Source organism: Lathyrus oleraceus, chromosome 4 (genome assembly GCF_024323335.1).
Source record: "Lathyrus oleraceus cultivar Zhongwan6 chromosome 4, CAAS_Psat_ZW6_1.0, whole genome shotgun sequence".
Taxonomy (NCBI): domain Eukaryota; kingdom Viridiplantae; phylum Streptophyta; class Magnoliopsida; order Fabales; family Fabaceae; genus Lathyrus; species Lathyrus oleraceus.
The window spans coordinates 148,749,874-148,776,278 of NC_066582.1; the positions used below are offsets into that span (position 1 = coordinate 148,749,874).

At 36.3% G+C, this 26,405-nt stretch overlaps 1 pseudogene; it reads right to left on the reverse strand.

Moving 5' to 3' along the window:
* Window positions 1–3,551: 3,551 nt before the first annotated feature.
* Window positions 3,552–3,651, reverse strand: LOC127076986 (uncharacterized; annotated as a pseudogene).
* Window positions 3,652–26,405: the final 22,754 nt, after the last annotated feature.

Sequence of the window (26,405 nt, forward strand, 5' to 3'; positions counted from 1 at the left end):
ACCAAGCCAGGAAGGAAATTCACTAAAATAGAATTAGTTCAAAGACTATCCGTACACTTCAACAAGTTACAGTCTTTCTCACCTAATCTCTACCCGTGCAACTTCTACCTAAGCACTCTTAGATATGAGAACCCACTCACTTCCCTTACATTCACACACCGGTGATTTTAAACAACAATCCCTTGTGAAAAGAAAATACTTTTCAATTACACACTCTTGATTTTACTTCACAGTTTCAATCAAGAAGACACACTCTTGATCTTGCTTCAAAGCTTTGATCAAGAAGACACACACTTGATCTTGCTTCACAGCTTTGATCAAGTAGACACGCACTCTTGCTTAACAGCTTTAGAGTGACAAATTATAACCACAAATCAGTCCAATTCAATCATCAATGGATGACTTGAATGACCTACAAGTCTTACGACTAAACAGACACAAACCCTAGCTCTCTCTCTATATTTCGCTCAGTCTTGGTTGTGTGTCCAAACAGGTTTTCTAAGTCCCTTTTTATAGAAGCATTCTGCTGGGCTTGGACATCTTGAAAACCCTAAATCTATTTTCCAATCATATCTTTTTATAACAGCTGGTTAGATCTCTTTGGAAAATATGTAAATCAGGTTGTAATCCACGATTGAATGCGCCAGCTAGCCATATCTTCAATCATCCAAAGATTTCCATTAATTGTGCAATCACAAAACACCAGACATTCATACTGAATGTTCTGTGTACAGGATGTCATGACATCGGGTCTGACATCCTGGAAAAATCCTGCATAATCCAATAATTCCTTTTATAGCTTTTAGCAGGTACAACCATATCAGATGCCATGACATTGTGTATGTCATCTGAAACAATCCTGCATGAACATGTCTTCCATTTAAGCTCCAGCAGGTACAGCCAATATCAGAAGCCTTGTCATTGTATGTGGCATTCTGAAACAATCCTGCTTGCACATGTTCTTGAATTCCAGCAGGTACATAGGATATCTCATGTTAAGACATCACACATGACATCTTGTGAACACTATTTGTTTTACCAAAATTGCTGCCAACACTTAGAATCAACAATTCAGTTGAGATTCTATTGAATTTGAATGGTGAAAAAGCAAGATGTACACTCACATCATAAGTCTTGATGATGAGTGATAACACGAAATTATATCATATTTTTGGACTTAATTCAATTAAATTTTATTATTATTTATTTCAGTTCACTTCATTTTATTAGATATTACGCGGTATTTTCTTCCTATTTGTCTCAGGTGGCTTATTTTGAAGCACAAGTAAAAATGGAAGAAAAGGAGGTGCAAAAAGGAAAGAAAATGAACCAAATGTCAAAGCCCAGCCCAAAACACAAAAGCGCAGGTGCCGTGCATGTGACGGACGTCACAGAGGGCGTGACGAGCGTCACGCCTTGCACACTCCTGTGACGGACGTCACACATGGTGTGACGAACGTCACACCATTCCCCTACATTTTTGGCGCAAGGAACGCCTCAGAGACGTTGAGGAGACGTTGAGGAGTGTTGGGCCCTATATCCACGCCATGCATTTATCCACGTTGAAGACTTTTTGGCAGCGGAAGCGGTTACTCAAACATATATAAATAGCCACTTGCAAAAACCAAAGAGGGTTCCGAAGCTTTTCCACATTTTTCCTTTGCCGTTTTCGCTTTTGCATATTTTATTTTTCCAGCAGCTTAGGCATTGTTTCTTTATTATTTTTACGAGTTCTACTTTATCTCTTTTGCAATTTCTATTTTCCTTTTTCCTTTTAACATTTAGTTAATTCTTTTCGTACAATAGTTTCTACACCGGAAACTATTGTACACCTTTTTACCGGATCTAACCTTACGTTAGAATCTAGTTTTATTTCCTTCGTTTTAATTTGTTGTTTAACTGAAGAATCCAAGAACAAATCCTACCGGCTTGTGGTGGAGTGTTCAAGACTATTGTTTACCTCATTCAGGTTCTTTGATTATTATTTAATGCTTTGTTTTATTATTTATTTATATTATCTGCCTGGGATGAGTCTGTTTATGCATGATAAATATTTTAGTTTGTTTAGCATGTCTGGCTAATTTATTTAGGTATCGGTATGTAAAGTAAGCGGAATGAAGGAATAAAAACTAAGTCGGTTAAATTAAGTTTAGAATTAAAATCACTCTTTTTACGGTTTAAATTTACAGGTTTAATAACCAAGGTTTTTACGAAAGTAAAAGACATAAAGAAGTTAAAATCAATAGAGCGAGAGTTTGAGGTTTTAACTGGACAGTGTAAATTAGACATTAATTCTAGATCAGGGCGAGAGCAAGTTTTAGAGTTAATTAAATTCCGATCTTTTCCAAAAAGTATTTTTAAAGATTGAATGTGAGGACGAGAGTTAAGCATTCGAATTTAACTATATAACCTAAGTCAACAGAGCGAGAGTTTGAGATAAGGGTGTTTAAACGGTCGGCGTTTTCTTGAAAAGAGTTTCTATGGACTGTATTGCTTTCAAAAAATGGTTTTTGACTTAATTATAAGTGACAGCTACATTAACATAAAATCATGGTTTATTCAATAGAGCGAGAGTTTGAGATAAAACTTTTAATCAATAAAGTCAACTGAAAAGATTTATTTTAAAACCAAGAGACCGACGAAGGATTGATTCCCTAATTACGACGAACTGCATACCGATATCTGCTTTATTAATATTTAATCTAGATCTTAGTTTAGTTTTTAGCTTTCCCCCAAACAATCAAACATTGTTCACCTTAGCTTTACGAAGTAACCTTAGATAACGGTATATCGATTCATAAGTCCCTGTGGGATCGATATCTTTTAAAACTACGCGATAGAACTGTGCACTTGCAGTTTGTACCCATTCTCGACTCACGAAGTCGAGCGATCAAGTTTTTGGCGCCGTTGCCGGGGACTTTTATTTAATCGATATCGTAACTCTTCCGTTACGGTGTAGAGACTAAGGTTTCTTTTTCTTCTATTCTTTCTTTCGTTGATTTGTATGCCACGCACTCGCTCTCAAGGCGAACCGCTCTATTTACGAATAAACGATATCGAACTATATCTCCGAGTCTTACGACGAATTCGGGAATATCGTGCTGCAAACAATCTCCCTCCTATAGAACTTCCTGATTTCAAAAACCTTTTTCCTTCGATAACCGAGATGGCAGAACCAGCTCGTGCTCTTAGAGATTACGCCGCTCCATCGCAAGATGAGCCGCATTCAAGTATTGCTCCACTCGCTATCGAAGCAAACAACTTCGAACTTAAACCTTCGCTGTTGCAGGCTGTGCAACAGAACCAATTCTCTGGAAATCCTACCGAGGATCCAAACCTTCATTTATCCGTATTTGTCCAATACGCTGATACTGTTAAAGCTAATGGTGTCACTTCAGAGGCAATTCGACTTCGTCTTTTTCCTTTCTCATTAAGAGATAGCGCTAGAAGATGGCTTCAATCTCTTCCTTCCAACTCAGTCACCACATGGAACGAGTTGAAGAAAGTTTTTCTTGCCCGATACTTTCCGCCAAGCAAAACAGCTATGTTAAGAGCCCAGATAAACGGATTTAAACAGAAAGACAACGAGTCTCTTTTCGAAGCATGGGAAAGATACAAAGATATGATGAGACTTTGCCCACACCATGGTTTGGAAGACTGGTTAGTAATTCACACATTTTATAATGGTCTCTTGTACAACACAAGGTTAACAATAGACGCCGCTGCAGGTGGTGCACTAATGAACAAACCTTATGCTGATGCTTACCAGCTTATCGAGAGCATGGCCCAAAACCACTATCAGTGGGGAACCGAACGAACAATGGTGGAAAAACCTCAAACGAAAACTGGCATGTACGAGATAAGCAACCTTGATCACGTTAATGCAAAAGTGGATGCTTTGGTCCAGAAAATTGAAAGTTTAAACGTATCACCTCCAGCCGCCGTGGTTGCTATAACTCAGAATTGCGAGGTCTATGGAATCCAAGGTCACACTCCTACGGATTGTCAACTCTTGACAGGAATCCAAGCAGAGCAAGTAAACTATGCTCAAGGAAGCCCCTACTCGAATACCTATAGCTCAAATTGGAAGAACCATCCAAACTTTTCATATAAGAGTAATAATGCTTTGTACGCACCTGGACAGTCTCCAAATCAAGCCCCAGCTATACCTCCGGGATATCAGAAACCGAACCCATCCATGCCTAACAATAACGCGCCTAGGAAATCCAACTTGGAAATCATGATGGAAAACTTTATAGCTTCCCAACAACAAACCAATAAAGATTTTTTAAACCAGAATGTACACACTGGCGAACAACTTAAACAACTAGCAAGCAAAGTAGATGCCTTGGCTACCCATAACAAAATGCTGGAAACACAAATATCACAAGTAGCTCAACAACAAGCACCTACTGCTGCCCCAACTGGTACATTCCCTGGACAGCCCCAACCTAACCCGAGAAGCCACGCTCATGCAATTATATTAAGAAGTGGAACGGAAGTGGAAGGACCGTCTGATCCAAGGATAGAAAACCAAAACCCTAAGAAATCAACTGAGGAAAGTGAACCAAAGGAAAAGGAAGAGAGTAATAAGGAAACCCTAGAAAAGAAGGAACCTTATGTACCTCCACCACCTTACAAACCACCTATCCCTTACCCTCAAATGCTTGTTAAAACCAAAGATGCGGGCCAATTTAGAAAATTTGTTGATCTCCTTAAACAATTAAACGTTACAATTCCGTTCACCGAAGCTATTACGCAGATGCCCTCCTATGCTAAATTCTTAAAAGAAATTCTTTCTAATAAGAGGAAACTTGAAGATAGCGAAACCGTTACACTCCCTGCCGAATGTAGCGCTATAATCCAAAACATGCCTCCTAAACTCAAGGATCCGGGTAGTTTCTCTATACCCTGTCACATAGGAAAATTTGTCATCGACAAAGCCTTATGCGATTTAGGAGCCGGAATTAGCGTTATGCCTTTATCCATATGTAAGAAACTGGAAATGGGAGAATTAAGACCAACCAAAATGTCTGTGCAACTAGCAGATCGTTCCATAAAATATCCTGTAGGAATTCTTGAAAACGTTCCCGTACGCATAGGTCAATTCTACATTCCAACTGATTTTACAATTATGGACATTAGAGAAGATGATATTACACCCATTATACTGGGAAGACCGTTTTTAGCAACTGTCGGTGCAATCATAGACGTAAAACGAGGACGACTCACCTTCGAAGTAGGTGAAGAGAAAATTGAGTTCATTCTTTCCCAATTCTTGAAAGCACCTGCAATAGAAGATACATGTTACTTCATGGATATCATCGATGAATGCATAAAAGAAGCAGAGTTAGGAGAAGACAAATCATCAGACTATCCTCTAAAAGACAAATCATCAGACTATCCTCTAAAAGACAAATCTAACCAATGTTCAGCAATAACACCGGACCCCACGCAATGTCTTAACAAACCAACCCCTGACCTGAAAACACTCCCCAAAAATCTGAGATATGAATTCCTAGACTTAGAACTTGAACGACCTGTGATAGTTAATGCAGACCTAGGAAGACTCGAAACAGAAAAACTCCTACATATCTTAAGAAAGTATCCAACCGCACTAGGTTACCACATCACTGATCTTAAAGGAATAAGTCCTTCTATTTGTATGCACCGCATCATGTTAGAAGAAGACTGTAAAACCTCTAGGGAACACCAGAGGAGACTAAATCCGATCCTGAGTGAGGTAGTAAAGAAGGAAATAACCAAGTTATTAGAAGCAGGTATTATATATCCTATATCTGATAGCAAATGGGTTAGTCCTGTACACGTAGTACCAAAGAAAGGAGGCATAACCGTTATTGAAAACGAAAAAGGGGAAACTATAACTAAACGAATCGAATCGGGATGGAGAATGTGCATTGACTATAGGAAACTAAACAAAGCAACCCGAAAAGATCATTTCCCTTTACCATTCATTGACCAGATGTTAGAACGATTAGCAAAACATTCACATTTCTGTTATCTAGACGGTTATTCAGGCTTCTTCCAAATACCAATTCACCCTGATGACCAAGAAAAGACAACGTTCACATGCCCTTTTGGTACCTTCGCTTATAGACGAATGCCGTTTGGCCTGTGTAATGCTCCTGCAACCTTTCAAAGATGCATGATGGCAATTTTCGCCGACTTTCTCGAAAATATCATGGAAGTATTTATGGATGACTTTTCCGTATACGGACAAAGTTTTGAAGAATGCCTTGAAAACCTAGAAAGAGTTCTTGAGCGATGTGTGAAAGTAAACTTAGTACTTAACTGGGAGAAGTGCCATTTTATGGTGCAAGAAGGAATTGTTTTAGGACACATCATCTCGAACAGAGGAATTGAAGTAGACAAAGCCAAAATAGAGGTAATCGAAAACCTTCAACCCCCAAAAACTGTGAGAGAAGTACGAAGCTTCTTAGGACACGCCGGTTTTTACCGACGATTCATCAAAGACTTCTCTAAGATAACTAAACCTTTAACCGGACTATTGATGAAAGATGCTGATTTCATATTCGACGATAACTGTTTAAAAGCATTTCAAGCGCTTAAGCAAGCATTGATCTCCGCACCCATAATGCAGACACCCGACTGGAATGAACCATTCGAAATAATGTGCGATGCCAGCGATTATGCTATAGGTGCTGTTTTAGGACAACGAAAAGATAAAAAGCTTCACGTTATATATTACGCAAGCAGAACCCTGGATGAAGCGCAAATGAATTACACCACTACCGAGAAAGAACTCCTAGCAGTTGTATTTGCGCTAGATAAATTTCGTTCTTACTTGGTCGGAGCCAAAATAATAGTTTACACTGATCACGCTGCTATCAAGTACCTTTTAACAAAAAAGGATGCTAAACCTAGACTCCTAAGATGGATCTTGTTGCTACAAGAATTCGATTTAGAAATCAAAGACAAGAAAGGAACTGAAAACGTAGTAGCAGACCACCTCTCTAGACTTGAGAACCTTGAACCGGAAAGAACCTCAATTAACGATGATTTCTCGTACGATAAACTTATAGCTACTTTGGAAGAGAACAACTCCGACATGCAAGTAGAAACCACCTTAGCTATATCTGTCACACCATGGTACGCTGATCTCGTCAATTATTTAGCCGCCGGAATAATTCCGCCCACTTTATCCTACCAGCAGAAGAAACAATTCTTTTAAGATATAAAACACTATTACTGGGACGATCCCTTACTTTTCAAAAGGGGCCCCGATGGTATTTTCCGTCGATGTATACCCGAAGAAGAGGTAGAAAATATAATCCAACACTGCCACTCCGCTCCTTATGGTGGACACACAAGTACATCCAAGACCTGCTCTAAAATCCTACAAGCCGGCTTTTATTGGCCAACTATATGGAAGGACGTACATGCGGCTATTAAGGAATGTGACAGATGTCAACGCACGGGAAACATATCTAGACGTGACGAGATGCCACAAAAAGGTATTTTGGAAGTAGAGATCTTCGACGTGTGGGGAATAGACTTCATGGGACCTTTTCCATCCTCTTTCGGTAACAAATACATACTCGTGGCAGTTGACTACGTATCAAAATGGATCGAAGCTATAGCTTCTCCAACAAATGACACCCGAGTAGTAACTAGACTCTTTAAGAATATAATATTTCCGAGATTTGGAATCCCAAGAATAGTAGTCAGTGATGGTGGATCGCACTTTATATCCAAGGTACTCGAAAAATTATTATTTAAATATGGCGTGAGACATAGGATAGCGACACCTTACCACCCTCAAACCAGTGGACAAGTGGAAGTATCTAACAGAGAAATCAAGCAAATACTAGAAAAAACAGTCGCCACTTCAAGGAAAGATTGGTCATTGAAATTACCAGAAGCTTTGTGGGCATACCGAACTGCTTATAAAACCCCCATAGGGACGACCCCATTCAAGCTCATATATGGAAAATCCTGCCACCTCCCGGTAGAGTTAGAACATAAGGCCTATTGGGCTATTAGAAACCTGAATCTAAACTATAAAGCCGCCGGTGAAAAGAGAATCCTTGACATAAACGAATTAGAGGAACTCAGAAGAGACGCCTATGAAAATGCCAGAATCTACAAAGAAAGAACAAAACAATGGCATGACAAGCGTATATCAAGGAAAATCTTCAAGCAAGGCGACGCAGTCCTTTTATTTAACTCTAGACTAAAGTTATTCCCGGGAAAACTACGACCCAGATGGTCAGGACCTTTTCATATCACTAACATCTTTCCCAGTGGAGCGATAGAAATTAAAGGCAAATCCACAGAACCGTTCACCGTAAACGGGCAACGTCTAAAACACTATCACTATGCGGAAACCAATGGAGATTCGCAAATCCTACACTTAGACGAAACGCCTCCAGGATTAATAGATTATATTTAACAGTTTCTTTGTCGAGCTTGCGACATTTAAACAAAGCGCTTAGTGGGAGACAGCCCACGATTATTTTATTATTTCCTTTTATTATTATTATCTTCCTATTTCTTCCTTAATTATTCTTTTAATTTCTGTTTAGTATTCATTCCTAATTCATTTTAATTTAATAATAACTTTTCTTTCTTCTTTCGGCATTTGGCCAAATCCTGACTAAAACTCATGTTTTCTTTTCTTTAGCTAACACTAACCAGATGGGACATATTGATCGTATGGGTATCAAATTCAGAGGAATGGCTCAGAAACAAAAGTTTGAAGAGCTAGCCACTAGAGAGATGCTACCTAGTTTATATGCTGATGATTGGGCTATGACTGCCCTTGGACTGAGACAAAGTGTCCTGTATTTGCTGAATCAGATAGGATGGGAGACATCCCCTATCCTGAGACATTTCACCACCTACCGGAGACTCACACTAGAATTCCTTAGCTCATTAATCTATCTACCCAGCCATGGAAAAGGAATTAGCAGAGGTTTTATCCAGTTCAGAATGTTCAACATGGAGTACCAATTTAATATTAGAGACTTTACCAACCTTTTGGGTTTTCCTACCTCCTTTGACACATTCACAGTAAGCCAGGAAGAACTTTTTGAATATAGAGAACTTGAACACTTTTGGGGTAAGTTGACTGGAAATGACGAGCCCGAGGAACATGAGTTTCTCTCTGGAAACATACACAACCCGGCCTTTCGCTATTTCCATAAGATCCTGACCCACACTTTATTTGGGAAGAAGCCAAATAGTACTTCAGTTTCACGTGATGAACTCTTCATCATATTTTGTGCTTCCCAGAACCGTCCAATAAACGGTGCCACTTTTATGTTAGCTAATATGGACCACCTTATCCAGGACGAGCGAGCACCAATCCGAATAGGCGGTTTGATAACTATGATAGGTAATGCTATTGGATTACGTCAGCCTATGCTTGACCTAAGCCCTTTTTGTGGCATTACTACTATGAGTATACCCTTCCTCTTCAACACTATGTTTATAGCAAACCTAGGGTCTGACGAGTTTGAGCTTATTATTGATAACCAAGTTCTTTGCCTTTTCACCATGCCCGATCCTAGGACTAGTGTTCATAACCGCAGTAACTGGCTCTACGACCTGAACGAAACCCCCTCTACGGCTAGATCCACTGAATCCATCCAGGACTATGAGATTTGTGATGACTATGAGACTTATGATGACCAGATCCCTCATGCTGAATCTGACCCTCAGACACCATCTGGCTATTATGATATTGACCCTCCTCCTCAGCCTGTTCAGACCGAAGAATCAGCAGTATCCGACCTCCGACATCATATGCCCGGAACTGATTATAACACCGCCATTGAAGCTTTGATGTCAGAACAAGGCGCCCTCAGAGAAGAATTTACTGACATGAGACACGAAGTTCTAGGATACATGAGCAGTATGACAGATCAGCTTCACGAGTTGCTACATCGTGTTAACTCTTTTGCTCCTCCGGCCAGAGATCGTGCAGATGGATAGTATTTATTTGTTTTTCTTAGTTATTTAGTTTTAAGCTAGATTATTCATTAATGTTATTTGAATTCATGTTCGCATTTGTTTCCGTTTCGCATTTCTTTTGTTCTTCTTTCCAATATTACATTATGATCATTTTATGGAAGTTATTTATTTAATTTTATCATGCAATAGCTATTATGTTCTCTACTGTTGCTACCTATGACTTATTATTATACAAAGTAAAATAAGCATGCAGGAGAAATTAAATTGCAGAATAAATCATTCAGTAGAAAACAAACAAAAAAAAATAATAACAATATATAATAACTTACCTGAAGAACGCTAGCTGAACATTGCCCAAACAGATAGTGTGACGAGCGTCACACATTCTGTCACGGACGTCACACTAAGAACCTGTTACGCCCGTCATGCACCTGTAACGAGCGTAACGCCCTTCAGACTAGGTGAACGTTAAGGAGCCGTTGGAGACGAACGTTACACCCCTTCAACTTTTTATCTTCCCCATTTATTCACATTTACCCATATTCATTCACTTTTCAACCACCACCTTTCCAACTTCCAAATTCTTTTCCTATAAATACCCACCAAACCTTCCTTCATTCACCACAAACCATTCTCTCCTATCAAATACATTTCTTTTCTTTCCAAATCACTCATTCAAAATTCGTTCATCACAATGGCAGGAAATCAGAATTTCGGAAATATCATCTTCCGATCCGAAGATGAAAATTATCAAAGGGAGCAATTCGAGCGTTTCCAACAGCGAGGCGTCGTTTCCACCAGGTATCCCGATTTAACTTGTTTACAACAATTAGGATTACTCCAAGGTATCGAATGGATGCTCCGCCTAGCCAACTTAACCTTCCTTTGCACTCATAATCATCCCACCTACCCATCCCTAACCTTAGAATTCTTAAGTTCATACGACTACACCACTCCCGCCGGTGAAGACGAATTTTTAACCGGTACCGCAACCTTCCGTATGTTTAACACCGAGTACTCCTTAACCCAAAACCAATTGAGTACCATGCTACAATTCCCCATAGAAGGTCTGGTACACCCCAGAATCCCTCCAAACTCAAACTGGAACACAATTGACGTTTTCGGCCTTTTCAAGAAAATTTCCGGTATAGATACCTACAACTGGGAAGAGCTCCTTCTTTCCCATATACATAACCCCACTATCCGGTACTTTATCCGCATCTTGCAAAACACAGTTTTTGGAAGACCGAACAACAGCAAGGTCAACTCAAAGGAGCTTTTCTTCCTCCAATGCGTCTTCGAACCGGATACTCAGGTAAACGCCGCCTCCTTTCTATTTCATCATATCCGCACCTTATGTGCTAGAGGCCGGCAACCCTTTATAATTGGTGGATTAATCACCATCATAGCACTTGGCCTAAACCTAGGGGATAAACTCCAAACTTTAGAATCTCTACCTCCCCTATCTATGGATATCAGCTACTGTCGATCCAGCCGCCTGATTAAGAACAGAGTAGGCGGAGGATATTATCTTATGGTGAACAACCAAGCAGTCCCAAGCGTTGTTCTACCAAATATCACCCTAACTGATGTCACAAACCCCGACCTCCACCTCTATGATCTAAACGCTCCCGAAGCCACCGAGCCTTCACAAACAAACCCGCACACGGACGAGTTTGAAGCAATGGAGCAAGGTGATCATCCTCCTACACAACAGTCAGTCCCGCTCAACCCTTCCGGTAATGCAACTGGCTCATCCTCCCAACGTCGTCGACGAAGAAGGCCTGCAACCAACGACGACATCATGGATGCTATTGATGGTATGCAGGCACAGAATGCCGAGATGATGCAAATGATGCGCCAAATGCAACAACAACAGGATGCTAGGAATGCCATAACCGACCAGCGGTTTACTGAGTTGTTCAGCAGGTTCGACAACTTAGACTTACGTCAGAGATCACCAGGTCCAAGAACCAGAGGCGGAAGGCAGCCTTAGTTGTAGTTTCTTTTTCCTTTCCATATTGTATTTCATTTCCTTAAAACATTGGGGACAATGTTTAGTTTAAGTATGGGGGGGGGGGGGGGGGGGGGAACCATGTTCTTTCTATTTTCATTTTTCAAGTATGTACCTTTCCCTCCATTGTTATTTTAATTATATTGTATTATTTAAAAAAAAAAATCTATTATTTTAAGTTAAGTCCCGAGTGTGAACAAATTTCTATTCCCTCAAATTTTCATGAGCCACAACAACAAAAATTCAACACCCAATAAGTATAAAGGTTGCTCATCTTATCGATCTTGAGTCGAATCAAGACAAAGACTACTACCGCCAAACACTCTAAACGAACCCAACACGTTAGATCATGATAAGTACCTATTATACCAATCCCCTGAACTTTTAGTTTTATAGTAACCCCAAGTAGTTTATATGAGAAATCAGCACCATCTTAATAGCAAACTACGTGGAGAGCCGATGAATATAAGTGAATGATTCCCAAAGTAACATAAAAAAAAAATATTTATATATCAGGAAATGCACTAATTAAGTTAGGTGATCCTTACCAGATCATTTAATCTAAAGGTTGCAGATCATACAAAAACACAATATGAAAGATCCATTATGAGTTGGTTCAGTAGGTATCTGGTACTGAACTTGGTAGGGCGAACTACGGTTCGATCCCCCGCAATTTGCAATGGGCTGAATAACGAAGTTATCCGACTTATGTACCAGAACTTCTAGCTAAAAGAGGGATCATAATCACTAACCGGTTACTCCACTATGTGCGCGAAAAGATAAAGGGCTTAATGTGATTTCGCTAGAATGAAAACGGGTGAAATAAGAATAAAGGAACCAGGATAGCTATCATAGTGTACTTGAACTGATTTGCATAAGGCAGGGTTATCTAGGTTGTGACGGTGGTTGTTGATGTCAAGATTAAACTCAAGTTGCTTCTAAACTAAATCCACTTGCAACCTATTACGAATTGATGTGTGTTTTGAAATTTTATCTGGCTAAAACCTTTAACGAGTTCTATACCGAATTTTGCTTGAGGACAAGCAAAGATCTAAGTATGGGGGAGTTTGATAACACGAAATTATATCATATTTTTGGACTTAATTCAATTAAATTTTATTATTATTTATTTCAGTTCACTTCATTTTATTAGATATTACGCGGTATTTTCTTCCTATTTGTCTCAGGTGGCTTATTTTGAAGCACAAGTAAAAATGGAAGAAAAGGAGGTGCAAAAAGGAAAGAAAATGAACCAAATGTCAAAGCCCAGCCCAAAACACAAAAGCGCAGGTGCCGTGCATGTGACGGACGTCACAGAGGGCGTGACGAGCGTCACGCCTTGCACACTCCTGTGACGGACGTCACACATGGTGTGACGAACGTCACACCATTCCCCTACATTTTTGGCGCAAGGAACGCCTCAGAGACGTTGAGGAGACGTTGAGGAGTGTTGGGCCCTATATCCACGCCATGCATTTATCCACGTTGAAGACTTTTTGGCAGCGGAAGCGGTTACTCAAACATATATAAATAGCCACTTGCAAAAACCAAAGAGGGTTCCGAAGCTTTTCCACATTTTTCCTTTGCCGTTTTCGCTTTTGCATATTTTATTTTTCCAGCAGCTTAGGCATTGTTTCTTTATTATTTTTACGAGTTCTACTTTATCTCTTTTGCAATTTCTATTTTCCTTTTTCCTTTTAGCATTTAGTTAATTCTTTTCGTACAATAGTTTCTACACCGGAAACTATTGTACACCTTTTTACCGGATCTAACCTTACGTTAGAATCTAGTTTTATTTCCTTCGTTTTAATTTGTTGTTTAACTGAAGAATCCAAGAACAAATCCTACCGGCTTGTGGTGGAGTGTTCAAGACTATTGTTTACCTCATTCAGGTTCTTTAATTATTATTTAATGCTTTGTTTTATTATTTATTTATATTATCTGCCTGGGATGAGTCTGTTTATGCATGATAAATATTTTAGTTTGTTTAGCATGTCTGGCTAATTTATTTAGGTATCGGTATGTAAAGTAAGCGGAATGAAGGAATAAAAACTAAGTCGGTTAAATTAAGTTTAGAATTAAAATCACTCTTTTTACGGTTTAAATTTACAGGTTTAATAACCAAGGTTTTTACGAAAGTAAAAGACATAAAGAAGTTAAAATCAATAGAGCGAGAGTTTGAGGTTTTAACTGGACAGTGTAAATTAGACATTAATTCTAGATCAGGGCGAGAGCAAGTTTTAGAGTTAATTAAATTCCGATCTTTTCCAAAAAGTATTTTTAAAGATTGAATGTGAGGACGAGAGTTAAGCATTCGAATTTAACTATATAACCTAAGTCAACAGAGCGAGAGTTTGAGATAAGGGTGTTTAAACGGTCGGCGTTTTCTTGAAAAGAGTTTCTATGGACTGTATTGCTTTCAAAAAATGGTTTTTGACTTAATTATAAGTGACAGCTACATTAACATAAAATCATGGTTTATTCAATAGAGCGAGAGTTTGAGATAAAACTTTTAATCAATAAAGTCAACTGAAAAGATTTATTTTAAAACCAAGAGACCGACGAAGGATTGATTCCCTAATTACGACGAACTGCATACCGATATCTGCTTTATTAATATTTAATCTAGATCTTAGTTTAGTTTTTAGCTTTCCCCCAAACAATCAAACATTGTTCACCTTAGCTTTACGAAGTAAACTTAGATAACGGTATATCGATTCATAAGTCCCTGTGGGATCGATATCTTTTAAAACTACGCGATAGAACTGTGCACTTGCAGTTTGTACCCATTCTCGACTAACGAAGTCGAGCGATCAATGAGTTATGGGAAATTCTTGAAGATGGAACTGATATTCATGTAAATGGAGTAGGAATGACAACTGATAGAAAAACTATCACACCTGTTATGAAGAAGATTTACAGAAAACACCACATAGTGAGGGGCATTCTTATAGATGTTTTTCCTCACTCTGAGTATATAAAGATCATTAACAAATCTGCTGCCAAAACTAGTTTTGAATCTTTATGTGCTACTTATGAAGGAAACTGGGAATTCAAAGAAGCCAAAGATAACCTATTGGTTCAACAATATGAGTTATTCAATATGAAAACATTGAAACCATGTTCTCAAGGTTTCAAGTTCTTATGTCTGGACTTAAAGTCTTGAACAAGAGCTATACCACCACTGATCATGTCAAGAAGATTCTTAGGAGTTTTCATGTCAGATACAGACCCAAGGTGACTGTTATTCAGGAAGCTAAAGACCTGGACAATATCAGTCTTGAAAGTATGATCACTAATCTCGAAAGCCATGAGTTAGAAATCAATGGACATGAAGAACCAATCAAGAAACCAAAGTTTATGACTTTGAAATCTGTTGGGAGGTCTGTTAAACCTTCACCGAATTTTGAGAAAAAAGAAGCCACTTATACTAAATCCTCTGATGTAGATTAAAATGATGATGAAATGGCCTTCATCATAAAGAGATTTCAGTATCTTGCTAACAAGAACAGAAGGTTCTCTAACAGGAGATCTGGATTCATAGGAACAAGCTCTAGAGATAATAAATATGATTAGAAAGGGTGTTTCAACTGTCAGAAGCCTGATCATATTATAGTTGATATTCCAGAGCTTAAGAAGGACAAAACTAAAACGGGAAGCTTCGAAAAGAACAAGTTCATAAGCAAGTTCAAGAAAAATCTCATGACAACTAGAGATGAACTTAATGATGAAGAAAAAGCTGACAATAATAAAGAAGAAGCTATTATAGCTTTGATGGCTTAAACATTCTCAGTCATAGAATCAAAAGTTGATTCTGACTCAAATTTAGAGGATACATATGAGGTATTCTCTAAACTCTTTAGATCTAATTTAATTACTTTATGTCAAGATCTTATGGATAGATGTTAGGATAAAGATAAACATATGAAAATTATCAAAAGAAATATGGTCTTATGAAAGATGAATTAAGTTTTTCTAAAAATAATATTAAAAAATTAGAAAAATATCAAATTGCTTTAGTTAAGGATATGTATGACAAACCACTTGATGAGTATGAGCTGGCTCTTCAAGAGTTTGTCATAACTGACTTTAAAAGAACAAAACTTGCATCCATGGTCTATGATATAAGTATAAGCAAAGGAGAAGATCTTGGTTATCATCAAAAACCTTTTAATCCAAGGACTGAAACCTTGATTAAACCACAAATCATATTTCTTCAAGCTCTGCTCAAAAAGCGTTGTACTTTTATTTTGTGTCTGCTACTAATGTTAAAGTTTTAAGCCAATCATAACCTATAACTGTAGAGTAAGAGGTTTTGAAGAAATTAGAACCTGATACCTCAAGATCAAAAGTTCTTAAGAAATCAGAATCAATGATTCTTAAGTCAAAGGTTCTAAAAGAATCAGAACCTGGGACCTCAAAGTCAAAGGTTCTAAAGAAGATAGAACTTAAGAAATCAAGTTACAAAGTTCTGAAAGGTCCAGAACCTAAAGCTAGGATTCATTCAAGACAACAAACTCTTAAACCTAAAGTCTTTAATGATCCAAAGCCTTATTACAAAGCCAAGACTCAAAATAAGAGGAAGCCTATTAAAATTAACCTCAAAGGATCCATAAGAGTATGGGTACCAAAGAGTGAGATTATCTTTGCTGCAAATATGCTAAAAAGGAAGAACAAAGCAAAAACTTTAGTTCCAGGACAATGCTTGCTAACAACATATAACAACAGAAAAGTAAAGGTTACAAAAACACAAGAAAATGGGGTTTCAATTGGGTTTCCAGAATGAAACTTTTTTCTACCCAAAACAACAAAGAGAGAACTTAGAATAAAAATAATGAACACAAATATTTTTATCTTAGTTTGCTATTAACGAAGCTACCTCTAGTCCATTCACCAAGGTGATTTCGCCTTATCATAAGGACTTAATCCACTATAGCCAAACTTGAATACAACCACAAAGACAAACTGTCAATGTCTTCTTAAGAAATTATGATTATACCTTAGTCTCTCAAGTAAAAACAACTCAAAAGTTGAGAAATAATATGTGTTACAAAGATGCTTCTTGAAAGAAGATTACACAAATGTATTACAAAAATTTACACACAAAAATGTTTTCTATGAAAGTGTATGAACAAAAGTTCCTTGTGTGTATGCTTTTCTTTCTCTCAAAAGTTTGACAGTATTGCAATATTCACTTAGTAATTCTTTTATTCCATTCTTTCAATACTCCTTTATATAGGCAATAGAAAGATCCGTTGGACGAAAAAAAATGGTATTCCACAAGTAGTTGTATCCTTGCATAATGATTTATGAAATTGGGAGACAAAATGGTACAATAGTACAATCATTTTCCCACTAAGTCAATGTAGTGGAAAGAATATTGATCTTGTAATGTGTATTATTTTCTCATGTAAAACTTTTTGATCTTATCTTCTAATATTCAGAGGCTTTAGTACCCATTGCTTATTGCAAGCTCTGCCAAAATCTCGATGTGAACTTATCTTAATCGGTATGAAATAAGCCGATTTAGTCATCCTATCAACAATAACCCAGATGAAATCACATCCCTTCATCGTCTTCGGAAAAAAATTCACGAAATCCATGGAAATGTTGTCCCATTCCACTCATGAATACTCAATAATTGCATAAGACCCGACAACTTCTGATGTTCAATCTTCGACTTCTAGCAAGTCAAACACGCATACACATACTCATTTACTTCCTTCTTTATTCCTGGCCACCAAAACATTTTCTTCAAGTTTTGATACATTTTAGTAGCACTGGAACGAATACTCAGACCCCTCTGATGCCCTTACTCAAGAATACTCTTCTTAAGTCTGGAACATCAGGTACACAAACTCTATCTCAGAATCTCATCACACAATTCTCGTTGATCTTGAAGTTACCTCATTTACCTTGATTGATTAACGCTAGTCAGTTAACCAATCCCAAATCGACTTTCGGACCTTCTATAATCTCTTCAAGGATACCACCGGTTAGCTTCAACATACCCAACTTCACACTGTTAGGATTTTCTTTGCATACCAAACTCATATCTCTGAATTTCTCAAACAATTCTAATTTTCTAACCATAAGCACTGACATGTGCAAAGACTTCCTGCTCTAGGCATCAGTTACGACATTGGATTTACTAGGATGGTAACTCAAACCAAAATCATAATCCTTCAGAAATTTGAGTTATCTTCTCTGTATAATTCAACTCTTTCTTATCGAAGAGATACTTCAAACTCTTGTAGCCACTAAACACTTAAAATATGGAACCAAACAGATAATGCCTCCAAATTGTCAACACAAACACTATAGTTGTCAAGTTTAGATCATGTATAGGATAATTCCTCTAATGAACCTTCAACTGCCTAGAAGCATAAGCCACAAGCTAACCATTTTGAATAAACACACCACCTAGCTCCATCTTTGAAGCATCACAATATATAACAAGGTCTCACATGGACTTAGCAAAACCAAAATTGGAGGAAACGTCAACCTTTTCTTGAGTTCTTAAAAACCCTTTTCACACTGAACGCTCCACACAAAAGCTTGACTCTTTTGAGTCAACTGAGCCAAAGGCAATGCCAACTTTGAAAATCCTTCAATAAATCTCCGGTAATAACTAGCCAAACCAAGAAAACTTTGTATCTCAGCAACAGACTTCAGAGTCTCCCATTGCAACATAACATCGATCTTTGATGGATCAACAACAATACCACCACTAGAAATCACGTGACCAAGGAAACTCATTTCTTTCAACCAACACTCACATTTAGACAACTTCACATGTAGCTTATTTTCCTTCAAGGTCTGTAGCACAACTCTCATATGCTCCACATGCTCTTCATCGAACTTTGGATATATCAGAATATCATCGATGAACACAATCACAAACTGATCTAAGTATAGATGGAATAATCTATTCATGTACTCCATGAACACTTCAGGTGCATTAAACACACTAAACGACATCATTGAATACTCATAGTGACCGTATCTCATTCTGAGCACAGTCTTCGGAATATCGTCTAACTTCACACGAATCTAATGATAACCCGAATGCAAATAAATCTTGCTAAACATGCAAAAACCAACCAATTGATCTGTCAAATCATCAATAATCAGAAATGGATACGTATTCTTGATAGTAACCTTGTTCAGTTGTTGATAGTCAACACATAACCTCAGGCTACCATATTTCTTCTTAACTAACAACACTGACGCTCTACATAGTGAAACACTCAGTCAAACAAACTTCTTATCAAGTAGATCATCCAACTATTTCTTCACCTCAGTTCGAGTCACGTAGCTCAAGTTATGGTCAAAACAACCAACAAACCAATCAATTGATGATGGAAACCAATCAATTATTGTTAACATTCTGTTTTACTATTTTTCACGCTCAAACATAGACCAATAGATTTCACCCCTAAGGCCAATCAATTGTCCTTTTCATTTCGTCCTAGAATTCCAATTTTTAACATAGATCAATCGATTACATGACTGGCCAATTGATTGGTCCAAAGTTTATGTCCAAAATTCTTGTCGTTTTGAAAAGGAACCAATAGATTGTTTACTGTAGCCAATATATTGGTTCAATACAAATTTTAGTATTTGATAACGTTACAGTGAAAAGGAATCAATAGATTGTTTATTGTAGCCAATAGATTGGTTTAATACAAATTTTAGTTGTTCATCATGTATCAATAACTTTAATCATTTTTAAACCCTATCCAAACACACCTTAACATTCTAAAACAACTTATTTCGAAAATCAAATCTTATATCCCATCCAATCCACTATTATCACATCATATACACCAATTAACATATTTTTCAGGTTTATGTTTCAAAGCTTCAAGAACGCATCCATGGAGGAACAACCCAGCATAACACAACAGGTCATTACACAAATCAATTAACATGAGTTCCTCCATGAAAACAAAATATTACCACAATCGATTATCAAATTTCAGATTGATAGATAACAACAACAATTCATGACAGAATCATACAAACCTTATTGGAGGTTAAGGGAAACATCTTTACCCTTTCATATTATAAGCATCCTTAGATGAATAATCTCCTCCCTCCTACATTGTAATTACAACAAAAGTAAACCTCAATGATTTCTCCTTCCAAGCCCTAACTCTCCACTTTTGTTCTCTAGCCTCCTTGTTTTCACGTATTGGCAGAAAAGGTCCTCTACCTTAATTTTTTCTAGCTTTTAGAATATATATGATTCTAATTAATTTCTCTTAGTTACACTTTTTTCCCAATTAAGATTCCACTTCTCTCCACTAATCACTAAATTCTCTCAATTCACAATACTGCCTAAAGTCTTCCTATTCTCTCCAACTTCTAATTATTTAATTAATTAATTCTCATTAGACTAATTAATTAACACAAATATCGTCACCGAACAAACATGTCATACATTCACAAGAATAGTTATTTAAATAAACTACTCAATTAAATTAAATAAATAATTAAATCGGGATGTTACACATTACACCATAGAAAATAACAGATTGTTATAACCTCCGCATAATATAAGAAAAAAAACGCACTAGTTCCAAATACACAATTTCAAATTCAATTTTTATTCACTCTTTTCATTCCCATTATAATTTGAACAATGTTAACCTTGCAGGTCAGCCCCTCCTCCACCATATCGAAAGATATGTTCCATCGTTGTTCAACACAACCACCAATTCATCGATCAATTCTAATTCCGCAACGGAACAATACTTACCATACTCGTGAGAAGTTGCCTTTGAAATTTTAATGTGTTTCCATTTGTTTTTGACTTTATTTTCTTTAGTCTTTGTAATAAAGAAAAAGATAATTAATTATTGTAAAATAGTACTATTGATCTCCTAAATTATAATTTTAATAGAATGTTAATGTCTAATTTTTATTAAACTAATTAATATTTTTTATTCTTTAAATTTTATAAAAAAAATTATTAATGAATAATTTTATAAAAAAATTTATAAAAAAATTCCATATAAAATTAAATACATATTTTAATTTGTGAGAAATGCTAATTTAAAACATCCTAATTTATTTAGTAAAGCATATCCTCATTTGCCCCACGCGCGAGTGTTCGGAGGACACGAGGAAGAAACAAACGAAGTTTGTATTCTTTTCATTTGTTTTTTCTATCCCACGGTTAATAAAGATTATAAAAAAAGAAAAAAAAGGAAAAGGTTGAGAAAAGGACGTTGTTGGCTAGGGAAAGAGCCACGTGATAATGGTATGGGTATTGGATAGTAGGGACCCACCCAGGGAGAAGAGAAATGAAATGAAAAGGTTATCTGTATGTTTCAAATTCCAATCATGACCAATTGCTGTGATGATTTTGATGGATGTCCAGTGATGATAATGATCATAACCTTATTCCATGTCACATTTCACCCTCACCCCTTCATGTAGGGAACTCTTTCTCTAGGAGTAGTAGTAAACCTTCAGCTGCGACTTCGCCCAATTAAATGCTCTCAACATTTCATGCGATTTACTCCTTCTCTCTCTTTTTTTTTTATACATACTAAAGAAATTTAATTATTATTATTATTATTATTAAAATAATAAATTTTCTTTTATCTATAATATCTTTAATTATTTATTATATTATCTTGAATTATAAATTTTGTATTCTTTTTAGAGAAAATAATATTTAAAAAGGAACGAAAAGAGTACTATATTAAAATTGATTTTTTACTTGATAAATTTTCCTTTATTTATTTTAACTTTTTTATAAATTAAATATCCTCTACATGCAACTGTAGAGAATAAATATCAAATAAAAAAATCACAATTTAAAATTAAACATTGTTGCATTTTTAGAATGACATTTAAATTCAAATTTTTAATTAAACTAAAAAAGATCTTTATCTCAAATACTTTATACATTTATTCTAAAATATTTGTATACATATTCTATTAAAAAAATTAAAAATAAATAATAAATTATCAAGTATGCATAGTCCTTTCATGAAATTAACTGTATTTTATTTGATTTTTTGAGAAGTCAAATAATATATATATATATATATATATATATATATATATATATATATATATATATATATATATATATATATATATATATATATATATATATATATATATATATATATAAAGAAAACCAATTAAATTAAATATAAGAAGCGTCTAAAAGATATATATATATATATATATATATATATATATATATATATATATATATATATATATATATATATATATATATATATATATATATATATATATATATATATATATATATATATATATATATATATATAAAGAAAACCAATTAAATTAAATATAAGAAGCGTCTAAAAGATAGAAAGATTTATATATACGAAGGACAATCTTAAGATCCTCTAAAAAAAAAAAGGATAATCTTTAGATCATTACAAACATACAAAAAGGTATAAAAATGACACCAATCATATAAAAGTCTTTGGAACCCGCCCCAAATACAAATTGAAACTGAGTTTAATTTCTTCAACCATCCCTAAGTATATGTAAAGAAAAATAAGTCAAGTGTGTAGAGACTTGAGCATTTATAAGTGTGCGAATTCACACACCTATCACTTTAAGGTTTTAGGTGGATATGTGGTGTCTCTCTCACTTGTATGTTGTTCTTGCCTCAATGTTGATGTTACTCTTCATGACCTAACAAATGGTATCAAAGCCTGGTTCAATTGAAGAGATCAGATTACTTGTATCAAAATGTCCAGAAAGAGGTGTCTTGTTGAAATTGAAATACTCAGGAAGAGGTGTATCGAAATGCCCAAGAAGCGGTGTCAACGACGATACAAGTGTATATGGACAAAAGAGTTTACACTTAATTATGGACTCACACTTGAGGAGGTGGGTGTTGGTGTAAGCCCTAGAGGCCAACACTTTTGGGACTTGTATTGAATTATTTATTAATAATAAAAGACTTTTTCTTTATTATGTTTGTTTAATAAAGTCCATAAAATAGCTAGTCCGTTTAATGTATCAAGTGTGACTTAATCATGAGATCCCATTAAACATAATGACAATATTCTTAAAGTATCCGTAGTCGAGCTTTCTTATGAAGTGGGATAACATTAAAGCATTAAGACTATTATGTATATAGACTAACGATCACATCTCATGGATCATGGATAAGGAGTTATCAAGTCTTAAATATAAGTATGAATATTGAGAGTAATATTTATACTGGATTGACCCGCTATGAGAATACTATATAGAATGTTATGCAAAGTGTCATAAGTTATTCTCATGGTGATAATGATGTATAGCACCCTTCGACCTGAAACCACTATGGACCCTAGATGTAGAGTCGAGTGCCTTATTGCTGATCAAACGTTGTCCGTAACTGGATGACCATAAAGACAGTTGATGGGTACTCCACGAAGCATGTTGAGGGACATGAGTGACCTAGATGGAATTTGCCCATCCTGCATAACAGGATAAATGTCTACGGGCCCAATATTGAACTAGACAAGGATGACACGGTCTATGCCTTGTGTTCAATATAGACATAAGGGCAAAAAGGTAATTGTACACATAAGTATTATCACAAAAGTATTTGTCAGATCACATGACATTTTCGTGTCTTGGATAGCAGTTATGTGTTGCTAGATACCGCTTACTGTTTATTATGTTAAATACGTGATTTAATATAATTGTCAATGCCACGAAAACCTACAGGGTCACACACAAAAGGACGGATTGATGAGAGATAGAGTAACTAAGGAACACCATAAGGTACAGTGCACTTAAGTGAATTGTATAACATCATAAGGTACGATGTACTTAAGTAGAATACGAAATATGGTAAGGTACAACGCGCTTAAGTGATTTTGGCATATTATAAGATATGGGCCACATACACTTAAGTGGGATTTTCAGCTTGCAACCCACACAAGTGGTTCTATAAATAGAACCCTTGTGCAGAAGCATTTGTGCAGTTGTAATTTCGTTTCTCTCTCTCTCTCTCTCTCTCTCTCTCTCTCTCTCTCTCTCTCTCTCTCTCTCTCACTCTCACTCAAATCCTTCATTCATAGCAGCTAACATTGAGATTGAAAGAATCCGTTCGTGTGGACTGAGTAGAGGCGTTGTCACCATTCAACGTTCGTGATCACTCCGTAGATCTGCATCAAAGGTTTCAATCGCCACAAGAGGTAACGATTCTGTCATACGGTGAACTGGACTTTTTTGTGGTTTTAATCGCAATGTCGCGGTTAGCAAGAGTCGCCACCGACTTTTCTTTTATCCAATAAGGAAAGGTGGAAAAGAACAGGAAAAACCTTAATTTAGATTTTGGGTTCGGGAGGTACATTATACAAAGGGAAGGTGTTAGCACCCTTTGTATCCATGGTTATCCATAGGCTCTTAATTGCTCGATCACTTATATTATTTTTGTCTAAAAAAAAGTGTTTGTGAATTGTTTAGAAAAATTGTTTTGAAAAGAGAATTTAACTTTGTAATGATTCTTGTATGAATGTATACAAAGTGATTATCTCGTTTAGTTTTGAAAATTGTTTAGAAAAATATAACTCGGTAATGATTCTAGTATGAATGTATACCAAGTGGTGATTTTCTGAAGGTATTTTGAAAGGTGTGAGGTGTGAAAAAATGTTTTAGGTTGTGAGCCAGCAATTAAGAGTTATACCGACCCAAGGTCTTTATGAGTATTTCCTATCCTTATGAGGGTAAAACTGTCCTTATTATTGAGAAATAAGTAGTTTTATCCTTTGGATGTAAAAGGGTCATCGTAGGGTCATCGATTGGTCATTGAAGGCAACAGTTACGAGGATACCTTAGCATTCGAAGGGACTATCATCTTTTAACCGTAGGCAACATCGGAGGGTCATCGAGGGACAAAGTTGTATATTCGAAGGCAACATCCGAGGGACTATAATTTATTTTATGATGATTTAACCGAAGGGTCTTTGCTAAGGGTATCCCCACGTTCGCGGGACATGACCGTAATATCGTAATCGTAAGGCAACAAAGAGAGGTCCAAGATCACTTATTCAAAGGCAAAGTTTTACAATTAATTATATAATTAGGATGAAACTCCACATTAAAATTATTAAAAATAATATATTAAAAAATTAATACATTAGAAATTAATACATTAAAAAATTAATTTAGGGTGAAACTCCACAAGGGTATCCCACAAATAAAGTGGAATACCTAGCCAATAACCTTTTCCTGGGATATGTGAACCTTTACGAAACTCAAAAAAAGAAACATGTTAGAACACCAAATCAGGGTGCAATCGAAGATTACACCGGAGAAATATCACAACAATAAATAGGATAGGATGAATAATGCATGGCTATGATAAAAACAAAAAAAAACAGACTAGAAGAATCAGGTACTGTCTCGTTCGCCTCTGCCTCGCCTAGCGAAGGCCACGGATTTTGAATTTGAAAACAGCCCCATGTTAGGAACTTTGAATTTTATGGCATTTTATCACAGGAATAACATGGTCAAACATTCAGGGTATTCAGGCATATTTAAATTCCCATACGAAAGCAAATTATATATCAACATTTAATCATGATGCATTATATATGTAGATATGGCCAATTGAAAGTATAAACAATAGAGATACGCAAACCTGTTTGCCAATTCAAGGTTGAAGGGATTGACCACTTGTAGTATCGGAATAAGTTAGGCAGCGGGAATTGGACGGCGATGGCTTCGGTGCAGATGGGCTGCCTTCAGGGTTTCTTTACTCTGAATTCTCCGGGTAGGCAGGGTTCCTATGCCAAAGTTTCTATCCGTCCTTCTCTGTTCTCTCTCTTTCTTTTTCCTCAAGGTTTTGTTCCAAGGAAACCTCAGAGTGTTTTGCTTCTCTTCCTTCTTTCTCCAGTGAATCTCCCAGTGTAAATCCCAAATGTAACTCCAAGTGTAACTCCCCTACTGAAACTTCAGTATTTATAGACTAATTTCGTGGGTAATGGGCTTGGAATGAGGGAGACCCAAGTCCAAAATAATTTGTTATATTTTATTTATTTATTTATTTTAATTATTTAATTAATTAATTAATTAATTAAATTTTTTTTTCTTTTTTTTTTCGTTTTTTTTTTTTTTTTTTTTTTTTTTTTTTTTTTTTTTTTTTTTAAGGAAAAATGATGGGTAATTTTTGGGGTATGACAGCTGCCCCTGTTCAATATTCTTGAACCGAGAGAGTTAGGATGGCGTGTATGCCATTCGTGGTCTGGAGGTGGAAGATTATTGAACACTAGAATGCCCCAAAAATTTGCACTTGAGAATCAACAGTTGGTCTTGATGGAGATGGGCTTAAAGATGCCATCCGGGAGGTTTGATGACGAAAGCTTCAGATCGCGCCGTATATTAGGCCAATTTGAAGACATGGGTGCCACACTGGGTCGTACGTTAGACC